This window comes from Sarcophilus harrisii, chromosome 5, assembly GCF_902635505.1.
Source record: "Sarcophilus harrisii chromosome 5, mSarHar1.11, whole genome shotgun sequence".
Taxonomy (NCBI): domain Eukaryota; kingdom Metazoa; phylum Chordata; class Mammalia; order Dasyuromorphia; family Dasyuridae; genus Sarcophilus; species Sarcophilus harrisii.
In genome coordinates, this window is record NC_045430.1 from 183,281,247 (window position 1) to 183,295,763 (window position 14,517).

General features: G+C 36.0%; 1 protein-coding gene and 1 long non-coding RNA gene across 8 annotated transcripts in view; both read left to right on the forward strand.

Annotated features, from left to right (window-relative positions):
* Positions 1-874, forward strand: part of LOC116419391 — a 36,353-nt gene extending 35,479 nt beyond the window's left edge. The window contains exon 3 of the long non-coding RNA XR_004229688.1: positions 746-874. This is a non-coding gene — a long non-coding RNA (uncharacterized LOC116419391). The remainder of the gene's footprint in view (positions 1-745) is intronic.
* A 12,477-nt stretch (positions 875-13,351) lies between these two features.
* The window catches only part of CALD1 (caldesmon 1), a 239,709-nt gene continuing 238,543 nt past the window's right edge, over positions 13,352-14,517 (forward strand). For 2 of the 7 annotated variants that reach the window (XM_003771628.4, XM_031939094.1), the window contains exon 1: positions 13,353-13,585. The gene's annotated coding sequence lies outside the window, so the exon portion shown is untranslated. Of the gene's footprint in view, positions 13,586-14,517 lie in introns of all 7 variants that reach the window. The other 5 variants (XM_031939098.1, XM_031939097.1, XM_031939100.1 and 2 more) reach the window with 5 other exon arrangements.

Consider the following 14,517-nt stretch of genomic DNA (forward strand, 5'->3'; position numbering starts at 1 on the left):
CTCGATTTTTATATTTGAGGAGCAAGATCTTCAAAGTAAGACACTATGACCTCAGGATCTCAAAATTTGGATTGTTTTATGGGTTTCCCAAAGATACTTTAGGAATGGGACTTCAGTATGAGAATGCCTTCTCAAAACAAAAAGCTATTTGCAAAGATAAGAGGCAAGATAGAGGAATTTCATATGTGTCCATGCATGTGCTAAGTTGAAACCTTAAAAGATAAATCTATCAAGGGTTCTTCACTAGCTCAGAGCAATTATATGACTAACATTTTCTGAAAATAAATACTAGGTCTGATTTCTGTCCGACTAATCAACAAATCCAGAATGTGCACTATCAAAATTTCCTTTTAAAGGAAAAAAGCGGAACAAATGGAATACTATTATATTCTGTGGAATATGACATAGTAGAATTAAAACACTTTTGGTTTTCAGGCCGGAGAGGAGATGATGAACAACTCTGAAAAAGGAATTGAATATCATTTAACATCTTAGTACCCTGCCAGGCAACTCTCTAAAACAAATCATCATAAGTATTGCTGGAAAAACTATGTATCATTTTTATAACTTCCCAGACCAAAAACTCATTCTTTATTAAAACTCCCCTAAAAGTGCTTCATTTCCCTATTAAAATGTGGTGTGTGGTGTCTTGCTTATTGAAGGTAGTGGCTGTCTTGCTTATTATATTTATTTCAAACTCACCTGACTTTTGTCACATTTTCTTTGACCCCTGATTTTTTTCTAGTTGAAGAAGTTAATGTGGGACATAAAGCAGTTGGGTGGCTCAGTGAATAAAGCACTGGGTCTGGAGTCAGGAAGACTCGAGGATCAGGTAAGATAAAAGATACATGATAAATTACTATAGTATATTATATCTAACTTCAGACATTTATTGGGATTGGGTGACTTTGAGCAAGTCACTTAAATTCTACTTGCCTCAGTTTCCTCACCTGTAAAATGGGGATAATTATAGCACTTACTTCCCAAGATTGTTTTAAAGATCAATGAGATAATATTTGTAAATTAAAATAATGCCTGGTACATAGTAGGTGATATATAAATGCTAGCGATGATGATGATGATGAAATTTGCTTAATATTTTAACCTGCTTCATAATATGCTTGTATTTTTATAGTAGATATCAAATTTGACCTAAAAGTGTAATGAATTATGAAAATTTTAGGCACCATAGCAAGTCTGTGGGAGAAGTATTTTTGGTACTTTTTCCCATAAACCTATCTCCAAATTCTAACACATATGTAACCCCCTATTTCACCTATTATTATGAGCTTGAAAACATAATAAAATGAAAAATGTACTGAATAGAGAGCCAGGAGACCAGGGTGCAAATGCTTACTGTCTAAAATTTACTGCTTAAATGCTTATTGTCAGTGTCACCTGGGACAAGTCATCTTACTTGTCTGTTTTCTTGTCTGTAAAATGAAAGGGGTGAGTTGGTCATCTCTAAATTCATAAATGTGAATGAGGAAACTGAGGAAACTAAGAGGCCCTGAAAGTATACCAATAAGAGGGTCTTCCCAAGTCCAGAAAGTCCTCTTCATAAAAGTAGGAAAATGTGCCCTTTTCTGTGGACTAGTTCTCTCCTGACGTGAACTCTTTCCCGTCTGCATTCTATTTCAAGAAAAGAAAGAAGAGAGAATGTTCTGCCATTAATAATATGCCTCTTCTTTTTCATGTTGGCCTGAAGGTAGAAGTAGAGGGAGGGAAGTTGGGCTCCTTATGCATGTGCAAGCTCCTTAGCAGGATGTACTTGGCACAATCTTAGTGTAATGGAACTGCTGGTGTGCTGATAAATGTTTAACAGCTGGCTATCCAATAAAAAGGTAGACACACTTTCAAGTTTCATCTATATTATTCACCTTTTCTCTATCACTTTTGTAAGTTAGAAAATCAATAAAATAAATCTAAGCCATGATTTGGATTTCTGAGGCATAAATGTTCACACTGAAAATTTAACAACAGACTCAGGCAAGGTTGGAGGTGGCTCCCACGCACTCCATCAACAAGGTCCTTCTTGTCCTTAATCTCCCATTGTCCCATTCTCCCCACACCCATATGCAGATATTGTCCACCTACTTCCAGTGGACCATGTGGGATCTCTGAAAGAATGGCTTCTGGCCATATATGATTCTGGAAGTCTCCAAAGCTGGAAGAGCTGATGATTCAGCTTTTGTTGATTAAAAGAAGGTGGCTTACATCTGGAAGCCCTTTTGGATTCGACCTTTCAAGTTACAAGACAACATAATTGAAAACTAGAGAAAGATGGTTCTTTTCTATCCCTAACATAAAGGCAGCAGAGTTATAATTGCCCAGAAGACTCAATTAGCTAGGCTTTTACCAGGGTCTTGCTGTCTTTGTATCTCTCCTATGTTTCCTCTCTTTATCATTGATTTTGTGTGCATTGAAACACCTGGAAAGATTGTAACAATGGTAGCAATAGCAGCATGGTGGTTCTGAGAATGCCCAACTGTGGCAGAAATAATTTGGCACTAAGGGAAGATTAAGCATTGGAGATTCCCCCAGAAAGACCAAGCTTGGCCAGTTTGATCAGACAGTGCCAAGAGAAGCGAAATATTTCATGGCCGGTTAACTGTCTTGCAAAAAAGCTATTTTATCTCTCAGTAAGACTTACTTATAAACCTCCCAAGTGACTATCTTAATAACCATAAGTTGAGATTAAATATCATCTGTTATTATTCTTGTGGAGGCATGGGAAAAGCTTAATATCCCTGTGATTTTTCCATCCTTAAAAAGAGATTGGGACTTCAGGGCAAGTTCTTTTAAAATTTATTCCAAATAATCAACCTCTTCCTTCATAAGACAACACCAAATGTTTAATGATGTCTTTTTAAAAAAACTACCAGAAAAGTAGTTAGGTACACTATAAATATGGATTACTGAGAAAAAAAAATCTCCTATTTGATAAATCTTTACTTATTAACTAAACTATATATGAATGTAATTTTCATATATATATATTTATATATAATAAAACTACATACATACATGCATAAAATGTATGTTTAATGTCACCTTAGGCTATGTTGAGAGAGGAATAGTATCCTGATCAAGGGAGATGATTATCCAGTAGAACCTTGTCCTACTCTAACCCCAGTTACAAACATAATTAAAATCAGTTCATGGTGCCACATTTTAGGAAAAAAAGCCAAAAAGTCAACAAATATATATGAAGGATTTAAAAGCACTGGTCCAGGTGATAAGTACTGGGAATATAAACATAAGCAGAAAAAAAAGTCAGTCCCATGTTTAAAGAGCTTAACAAACTGAAAGTGATATGGTAAGGGTATAGAGAAAGTAGATATGTTGGGACCTAGCAGAGAAAGTCCCAAGGGTCAGAAGTGGAGCCAAGAGAAGAATGAAGACATGACTAGATCCTTAAAACAGAAGTTCTGAGAGGAAAGAAAGGGGCTAAGGAGCCAAATGAACTTCCAGGGTGAGAAGGTAGCTGTGGCCTAGTAAATAAAATCTGGAGACTTAGAATTGATTCTGGGATATTAATTCATTGCTGCTGAAGATGTGAAATGATCCAATTATTCTGGAAAGCAATCTGGAACTATGTCCAAAGGGCTATAAAACTATGCATATCCTTTGACTCAGTAGTGCCATTACTGGGTCTGTATCCCAAGGAAATCATAAAGGAGGGAAAATGACCCATATCTGCAAAAATGATTATAGCAGCTCTTTTGGTGGTAGCTAAGAATTGGAAAATGAGTGCATTCCCATCAATTGGAGAATGGCTAAATAAGTTGTGGTATATGAAGGTAATGGAATATTATTGTTGTATAAAAAATGAGGAACAAGCTGATTTTAGGAAGGTCTGGAAAGATTTACATGACTGATGCTGAGTAAAACAAGCAGAACCAGGAATACATTGTACATAATAACAGCAAGAATGTGTGATGATCAACTATGAAAGACTTGGTTTCTGATAGATTTTGGACAGAGAATGTCATCTGCATCCAGAAAAAGAACTAAGAAGACTGAATGTAAATCGACACATGCTCTGTTCACTTCTTTTTTTCTGTTTTTTTATCTTTCCCATGGTTTTTCCCATTTGCTTTGATTTTTCTTTCCTAACATAATTCATAAAACAATGTGTATTAAAAAATAAACTAAAAAAAGAGAATTGAGCCTGGGAAAGAATGAAAACAACCAAAGAAGAATGATTAAGCTGATATAGGCTCTAAAAATGGTATCATATCCAGTTCAATCAAAAAAAATTATGTGCCTACTATGTGCCAAGCATTGTACCAAGAACTGGGGATGTAATTAATAAAAAGAAATCCTTGGAGGGTCAACTTGTTCTAAGGAATTGAAACCAGGCAAGGGAACAATGCAAAGTGTAGGATCTTATGGAGGTCAATTGAATCAGGGATGTTTAAACTAGAGGAAAGAAGACTTTGAGGAGATACAATGCATATCTTCAAATATTTGAACAGTCATATAGGAGACTTAGTACTGTGACCCCAGGAAGCAGACCTATAAGCAATGATTGATTGAAAGTTACAGAGGTAACCCTAAATTTGCACTTAGCACACAGTAGGCACTTAAATGCTGATTGTCTGAAGGGTGGAATTGGTAGATCTTGTATGAGAGTTGGCTCTTCTCACTAGAGTTCTTAAAATGAAGTTCAAATGACCTTTGTTAGATGGCACAGATTGACTTGAATGGCTTGGAGGTCCCTTCCAGCCCCAAGATTATGTGACTCTGATTTAGATGACAGTGCAAGTTAGCTTTACATATAAACTATAACACATGCCTTATTTATTAAGTATTTTAAAAATAAAAGATTCCCTTTTTATTTTAAATATATTTTTAACATTCATTTAAAAATATTTTGATTTCCAAATTCTCCCTCTCCTACCCTTCCCCAATGAAAAAGCAAGCAATATATCAGTTATACATGTGAAGTCATGCAAAACATCTTTCCAAATTAGCCATGTCACAAAAACCCTGCAACAACAATAAAAAGTAAGAAACATACTGAAAGTTAAAAAATATATACTTCAATTTGCACTCAGAATTCATTGATTCTTACTCTGGAGGTAAATAGCATATTCCATCATGAATCCTTTGGAATTGTCTTGGATCATTGAATTGATCAGAAAAACTGATTTTCATATTTTTCATATTTGGTCGTTGTTACAATATTGCTATTGCTGCATACAATGTTTTCCTGGTGCTGCTTACTTCACTTTGTATCAGTTCACATAAACCTTCCCAGGTTTTTCTGTAACCATCCTAATCACTGATTCTTTTATAGTATAATAGTATTTTATCAAAATTATATGCCATAACTTGTTTACTCCCCAACTAATGGGCATTTCCTCAAAAAAAAAAAGATTACTAAGTGTCAGTTTTGAGTATCTGATATTAAATGTTATTAATGTCTCTCAATTAGAATTGGACCCAAACTAGTTCTGCTATTTATGACCAGATTCATTTCATTCTCGATGAATAGAGAATGCAAGTGTTAAATGGCCAATTAGCACCTTTCTTCCATTCATAATAAATAGTAGATACCTAGAGGCTATTTATTGTGTTGGAATCAGACCATTTCCCAGGCCCTGGTCTAGTGGATAGAGCACTGGACCTTGAGACGGGGAGATTTGATTTCAAATCTGGCCTCAGATACTTACTAGCTGTGCAAAGGCAAATCTATTAACTTCTGTATGCCTCAACCCACTGGAGAAACGGCAAACTACTCCAGTATATTTGCCAAGAAAACCCCATGGACAATACTGGCCTGCTATGATCCACAGGATCACAGAGAGTTGGACACCACTGAACAACAGCAACAACAAAAAAATGTGAAGCTAAATGGTGAGTTGACTTCCAAGTTCTTCTTAGCACAGAAAATAAGAAAGGAGAAGCAGGAACCGGTTGTTGTGGTCCAAATGCAACAAAAAGCATGATATTATGGGACATTTAGCCATCTTATGTTTCAGAGTTCATGATAATTATTTACAAAAAGCTACCCATGAAAAGAATTGATTCTTATGTGCCAACATCTGTTGCAGGGGATAAAAAGGTAGAGACATTATGCAAAACACTCACAAGGACTCTCTGAATTAAATCAACATATGCTTTGATACTTAATCATGACTCTGATGCATTGATAGAAATAGGTGAACTTAATGGAAAATATGTTGTAAAGTATGGTTTGGGAATAAGGAATAATAGAAACATGAGAAGACCTACAGGAAAAGATGCAAATAAAGTAAATAGAACTAAAACCACATATGCAATGACTAATTTGTTTTGCTTTTTGATGGGGATTCCTGATAGAGAAATGCCCTCTACCAATGTCGGTCAGCACCTGTTCTGAAAATTGTAGAAATGCATGGAACATTGAGAGATTAAATTATTTTCCCAGCATCAAATAGCTTGAATGTGTCAGAAGTAAAAATTGAATTCTGGTCTTCCTGATTCTGCATCTCTACCCACATTATACTGCTTCTCAATGACAATGGTAATATGCTAGAAACAAAATAAAATGGGAAAGAGTAAAAAAACAGAAAAAAATCATATCTACTTTACCAATAGATTTGGGAGCTAGAAAATAGATGTGAAGATACTTTTCCCCTGACAGTAGAGAGGTGAGTATGTTTACTGATATGGAATATTGCATATATTTCAGAAAAATTAATTGTGTTGTTGGTGTCACTTAATAATTTTCCTTTGTTTCAAAATACATTTGGTTGGGAAGTGAGAGGAAGAGAGGTTAGTTATTTCTGGGAATGACAAAAAAATATATAAATAAGAAGTAAGAAATAATAGAAACTAAAGATTTGCACAGAATTCTCATGTCTTTTTATCATTAATATTTTCTTTGGAAATTTATCAGAAAGTTTTAGATATTAGAAGCATTAAATAATATGACAAAAAGTGAAAGTGATTTTATATGAATAGATATAATAAATGACATTATTGATTTACAGTCATTTCTGATTCAGCTATCTACATATATTTAAGTCATTGATTTTTAGAGCAAATATCAGAGCCAAAAGAAAGAATAAAATGAGAAAAAATATTTTTCAGGCAGATAAAATAACTCTAGTCAGATCTATTTAAATGAGCTAATAACAACAGAAAATGAGAAGTAGAAGATGGAAAAGACAATCATCAATTAAACAATTGACAACAATTTTATAAGAAGTTTAACCAATAAAAATGAAATACTATAATGAGCAGAAAAAAAATGCCTTTAAAATACTTAATAAAAAGGAAAAAAGACCCACATGTGCAAAAATGTTTGTAATGGCAAGGAACTGGAAACTGAGTAGATGCCCATCAGTTGGGGAATGACTGAATAAATTATGGTATATGGATATAACAGAATATTATTGTTCTTTAAAAAATGACAAGCAGGCTGATTTCAGAAAAGCTTAAGGACTTAAACATGAACTGATATTAAGTGAAATGAGTAGAACTAAGAGAACATTGTACACAATAACAACAAGATTATGTGATGATCAATTATGATGGATTTGGTTCTTTTAACAATGGGGCGATTCAAGGCAATTTCAATAGACTTGTGATGGAAAGAACCATCTACATCCAGAGAGAGAACTATGAGAGGGAGGGGGGAAAATTTGGAATACAAGGTTTTGCAAAAATAAATGCTTTATAAGTCATGGCTTAAGCTGTACTTTGGGTTTGGGTGGGTTACTCTGGCAACCACCAATCTGGCAAACTCTTGGTGAGAGAATATTATAATAGACAGTCTTTCACAAGTGATATACCATAGTAGGTAAATATGATAGGAAACAGTGAATAGAGAGTCAATATTGAAGCCAGAAAGACATGTATAACAAAAATTATACAAGACTCCTTGAAAGATATATCAATATAGATGAGTTTATTCAATGAATTTCTGAGAATTAAGAAAACATAAAGCAAAGGAGTTTTCTAGGAAACAGTCAAAGTTAAAGAGGGATTCCCTCAAGTTGGTGGGGTCCTCCAGATGCTTCCCTTTATAGATGAAGTGCTGGTTGTATCAAGCCTTGGAATTCTACAGAGCTTAAATGCGTTTCATAGTCAATTAAATTATCTAACCAAACTAGGCAACTAAATGGGAGGGGCATTTCTAGTCTTCCTGATCTATGTCTGGCCACTGTACCCAAATGGTTCTGGAGGGGAAAGTGAGGTAGGTAACCTTGCACAGGCCTCCCTCACTTAAATCCAATTCACTTGGATTGAGAACAAAGGATAAACAATAACAATAACAAACACCTGGACTTTAAGTTAGGAAGATCAGAGTTCAGTTCCTGTCTCTGATACTTACTGGCTTGGGGATTCTAAGAAAGTCACTTAAATTCTCTCCTCTCAGTTTCTTCATCTGTCAGATGGCTATAATAAGTACCTTCCTTACAGGGGGTATTATGAAGACCAAATGAGAAAACATAAGTAAAGTACTTTGCAAACCTTAAAGTGCTATATAAATGCTGTTATGCTATTGCTGTTGTTGTGGCTGTTACTATTATTAATATTACTGTTACTATTAGCCATGTGGGAAACAAATTGATAAACAATGCTTACCTTCCAGGGAAATATCCAGTTGAAAGGGTAACCAATAGAACTCATCCAATAGTCTATTTATCTAAGACAATAACTTGAATTTAAGATTAAGCAGGACAAGATCAAACTGGATTGCTTTTGAGAACCTCACATTATTTTAATGGTCCCAAACTTTTTCTTGAAAGAAAAACCCATTTTTTATACCAATAATTTTCCAGTATTGTTATATGACTGTGAATCATAAAACATTGCAGTCTTTGGAAAAGTGAAATTGTTGATCACCTGAAGTGCAATGGAAAAATTAGTTGTGGGTAAAAGCAGACCATAGCACATTTTTATTGGTTGCATGAAGTCTATTTACATAAGATTCTTCTCCTTGGTGGAGATTGATTATTCTCTGTTCTATACCTGTATGGAAAATGTAGTATTGAAAAATCAGTCTTCCCTAAGGAGATGAGTTTTGTGCAAATTGACAGTGAGCTTCTCATTACACATCAAAGGCAAATAATTATGAAAGCAAAGACATCTAAAGGATGCCATTCCAAAAATTTATAAATGAAAAAATGTATCAGTCATACAGTGAGAATGAGGGATAAACTATGGATAGTCCATATGCTCTACTGCTAGACTTGCAATACCAAGAGACAATGAAGAAAGTTCTTTGCACATGTCATAATTTCCATCATTGGAAAGATGATCCACATTGATGAGTCTGTCAACAAACATTTAAATGCTATTTAAAGCCAGAACTGTGCTAATTGCCAGAGATACAAAGAAAAGCAAAAGAGATGACATCCGAATGGAGGAGAAAATATTCAAACATTTGTGTATGTACAAGATAAATACCATACCCCTACTATTTGAGATTGTATTATAAAATATTTTGAACTTGGAAAACAGATTGAGAAACCATGAATGACAAGAATAGAATGATTAGAAAGGACTAAAAATAAAGAGATGAGTTCTATTATTATTTTTAAGTTCTTAATAAAGTTTTCATTGTTAGAAGAATGAATCATGACATAGGTTACATCATTTGAAAAAGAAAAAATATTTATGTTATCAAAACAAGAAAAAATGAAATAGCATGAGGAACCTGTAAATTATACATCTGAATTATGTGTAGGGTACTAGCTAACATTCTTCACAGCATTCTCCTGTCTATAATTAGTCATCTTTGTGTTAAAGACCACAAAGAAGCCCCTGCTTCCTACTGATAATTCTTTCCCTACTTGTAGAAGAACTTCTTCTTCCCTTCTAAAAAACTGTTCAGTGTTCTCTCTTTTTTTAAAAAAATATGCTCTGGTTGATATTTTTGGGTTCTAGTAATTATATAATTCTCCAGTTTTACCTGAGAGAAGATAAATGTCATAGTCAATTACATCCTTAATTAGGGAATTAGGCTCTTAATTAGGGAACAAAGGATAACTTTTCTTGGGAGTTGTTGGAAGGGACTCCAGAAATAGTTATTCTGGCTGCCTGAAATGATGATGCCTTTCACTGCTCTCTAGGCTTCACTCTGGAATTCCTCTACCATGTCTCAGCTCTATATTCTAAATGTCCTGGAATTCACACAATTTCCCTCCACCTTTGTGACTTCTTGTGATTGAATTGCTCCTCCCAGAGCCTTCATTTAAGGAGGTTCTCAAAATACCAGTTATGTGGTATTCTCCTCTAGTATGTCTTCTGGACTTTCTCTACCATGTCATGCTTGGTACCTTTGATGATTTCCGCCTCCTTACTCCATCTTTGCTGCAATTTTGTTCCACCACCAGATTTCAGCTTCCTTTTATGTATTATCTTCCCTCATCAGAATGTAAGCTCCTTGAGGGCAGGGGTAATTATTTAACATAGTGCCTGTCACATAATGAGGACTTAATAAATGCTTGTTGACCAGCTTGCAGTCTATAGCTCAATTATAAACTGGTTATTGTTCATTAGAGACTTCACCTGTTTACTATATCTTTGTCAGCCTTCTGAAAGAGACCTCTGTAAATTGATGAACACAATCAAAGCGTGAGAATTATATTTAATATGCTGTGATGGGTTAGTTTGGCCATGTTAAAAGGGAAGGAAGGTTCTGAATGAAAGTAACAGAAATCTGAGAAACAGGGAAGATAATAATGAGGAATATGACTAGTAGGGATAGTCAACAGTATTAGGATTAATAGGGAAAGGATAGCATTTAACAAAAGAGAAAAGGAATGGATGCTGGAGTAGAGATATATCTAGCAGTACATGGGATAGGGCAAACATAAGGAAGATTTTCCCAAAAAAACAACTAAAAGCTTAAATATTAGACATTTTGAGGGTTGTCTTTTGGCCTTCTGGATAAACAGAATCACAGAACAATAAAACTTATGTTTAGATTAGGGATGTCAAAAATTACCTAGTTCAATTCATGCCTGATGCATGTATTTTATTTTCTTTTTATTTTGTAAAGGTCCTTCTAGTGGTCATTCACATTTCAATTAAAGAATTTCAGTGATAGGGAACTCACTAAATCTCTATCACCAACTACCTTCTAACACTAGCCAGAGAACTACTATGATATTCCATTTATGAATAGTTCTAATTGTTAGGAATACTTTCCTTATGTTAAACTGAAAATTTTTCTCCTTATAACTTCCACTCAGTGATTTCAGTTCTACCTTCCAGGATAAAGTTAATTAAAAAAAAAAAACCAAGATCTACTCCCTGTTCTAGATAATAATTAACAAATATCTGAAGATAGCCATTATGTTCCTTTTTAAATCACTTTTTTCATTAGGCCAAACAACCTGTCAAGTCTAGAGGGCGGTGTATTGGTCCTTAAGGTCCATGTGCTTCTCCTTTTCAAATATAGGGATTTATCTTAGATAACGAGTTATGATTTCAGTCACAATTGCTCGAGCCTCTAGTTAGGAACATTCATAACATTTTGTCAGAGGTTGAGGTCTCTGACTAATTTTATATTTATATCTATCTCTATTTAACCCATAGCCTCTGTGTTTGAGACACAATTCTGTTTACTAGAAACTTAGGTTAACACAATAGTAATATAGCATATGAGGATAGAGAGGCACTCCCAGAGAGAGTTGAGAAAAATAGATCATTTTTCTTGGGACTTTCCTAAGCCTGAATTTTCTGCTCCGAGATGCCTGTGGAGCTGTTGACTTTCCCCATATATTCCTTTTCTGCCACAGCTCACTCCTCCCTTTCTTCCTCAGGAATGTGCTTGGAATATCATTCTTGCTCCAAATTTCAAATCCAGAGCCTTAGAATCTCTATCTGATTTTGAAAAAAAGCTCCTTTCCTTTACACAAATATATTAGAGAAGAAACAAGTCTCTCACACAGTGACTTTGATTCAAGGAAGTCACTCAGTCAATAAACATTTCTTAAGCCCCAGTATAATTTGCCAAGCACTATGCTAAGCACTTGGTATAGGTTCTGTTTATACTTGGCTCTGATGGATTCAATAAAGAGTTCTTACATAACAAGAGTAATTATTTTTAAGTGGGTGGGATAATCAATAGAATTCCATCCCAGCACAAGTTTCAGAAAGAAACTAACCTTCATGGGATCTAAGATTTAAAACTGGGAAAGATTTTTGGCATTATCTAATTCAATTCTCTAAATTTTCTCATGTGTAAAATAGTCACATGTTACAAGATCACACAGGTTGTAAAAGACAGATCTTCAATTTGAACCCAGATCAAGTTCTCTGCCTACAAATTCAGCATACTTTCTACCGTATTACACTTGGAATCAAACTGTGGTAAGCCTCCCTTGTGGGATGACTGGATGTGTCTCAGGGATCAGACTCAGTTTCTCTATCTTGCATAGCCTCAGTCTTGTGAGGTAATTTTTTTTTTATTTTGGTAAACTCTAAAGGGTTATTTGTGAATCCCCCACATGATTAGTGCATTTGCATATTTAATAGAATGCTAATGATCGACTCTGGTGGGGGCAGCATCTCTCTCCAGCCCCTCCCCACGAGAACCATCTAGGTTCTTCTTCCTACACCTACCCCCAAAAGTTCAGAGAATAAAGAGGTGGAGAAGGGGAATAAGAAGCAGAGAGAAATCCAGTATGATCTTGGACAACTGAATATTCAGTTCTCATTTTCCTCTGGCCAACTATTTCTTTTCCCTATTAAATCTCAAAGTTCAAAAAGTTAAGTTTTCTGAACACATTTCAGTACATTTAAGATACCACACCTCTTGCAAAGTTTCTGAACTATTATTTCCCATATTCACCAGACTTGGAACTAACTCACCAAGTAGATTTGAGGGCTATTCTCTTGCTTAGTCCAGCAGCAATTAACATGGCAAGCCAGTCGAATTCATTTCATGCATATGATTCCTTTCTTAAGAAATACAATATTAAAGAGCCCCTTCCTGGGCTATGCCTGAAACTCCCCCGTGAAAATAAACTCCATAGACTATTTCCCTTTTCTTTCATTGACTATGTTCCCCCTTAAAAAAATGAAAAGAAAAGAAAGCTCCATTTCTGTTCTACAAGACAGACTCCCTCTCCAAGATTAACATTTCTTATGATCGTTCCTGACAGTGGATCTACTTCCAGAGGCCCTGCTAAGGATAACCAAAAAAGGGCATGGAGCGAGATGGTTTTGGCAGGCTGAGCACAGTTTCAGAGCTTTTTAGGTCTCGAGGTTCCCCCCCCCCTTCTTTTTTTTTCCCCCTTCCCGATGAGTGATTTGCTGAGAATGCCTGGAGAATGACAGGCATCTCTACAGAGAGGTCGAAACCACCTTAGCTTTAGTGTCGTCACCGACTGCTCATTAGGAAACCTCCAGGACAATGCAAACCACCAACTTCAGCCTGTAAACATAAGGGATATGTGTTCACTTAGCATTGACTTCTGGGAGGGGCTAGGGAAGGGCGGTCTGAAGTTTTATTGAATAGGGCTGTGTGCGTTATTAGCCCGCCTGCAGTTTCTCTGGCCGTGTGCTCCTGCCTAAAGAACTCAGGGTGCTCATTTCCTTCCTAGTCCTTTAGAAGATTGTCTCAGCTACAGAGGTAAGGGACAGGGCTACTTCTTTTCTCCTCTCCCCCTCCCCTCAGGACTTTGGCGACCTCCTTAAGATTTCCACGGGCCCCCCAGGAAACACAGCGCCGGCTGCTGAGCCCCACGAGCTGTGCAGATTCTGAGGCCGGCTGGGCTGTGAGGGGGCCATGCGGAGAGATGCTTAGGAAACGAGGCGGCCCCAGGGAGGAGATTTCGCGTTTTGCCCGGTGGCGAGATGAGCACTCAGACTGTTAACTTGAGTGTTGAGCGCTACCAGGCACATATTCCAACTGCCGTTGCACATCAGGGATTGGATTGAAATTTAAGGGGAAATCACTGGTCCGACGCTTAACCCGTCTATGGATGATGGGTCTGATTGTCTACTGACCGCCTTACAACAATAGTTCTCTTCTCCGTATTTCGGAGAAATGATTAAGGTGTCTAAGGTGTCTAAACTTTTCGGGCTTCCTGCAAATTTCTTTGTGTTTTATTCTGCTAGTTAAGAAGTTACAAGAATCCAAAGTCAGGGATAGGGAGGGAATTGTAAATGATCAGACACTTCTGCTTTAGTTAGTGCAATCTCGTATTTTCTCATATTTTCGAAGACAGACGTCTATGAGACTCTATTTCCCTAAAATTCTTTTTTTTTTTTGACAAGAGATTGTTCAAATTGTTCATGTGTATGTATGTATATTTGTGCATATTTGTTTTTCTAGAAGCCATGTATAACAGACCACTTGTGGAAGAGTAAACTCATTTACTTAAAGTAGTTGTGATGTGAGAATTGCAGGAGCTGAAGGTTGGAAATATACTCCAAAAAGGAAGGAAACTGACTTTTATTTCAAGATATTCTGGCATGTTTGGTCACAAATGGTTGTGCATGGCTGTTAGCTGATAGTGTTATTTCAGGGAAATTCCTCCTAGGAAGGACCGATTAGGATGT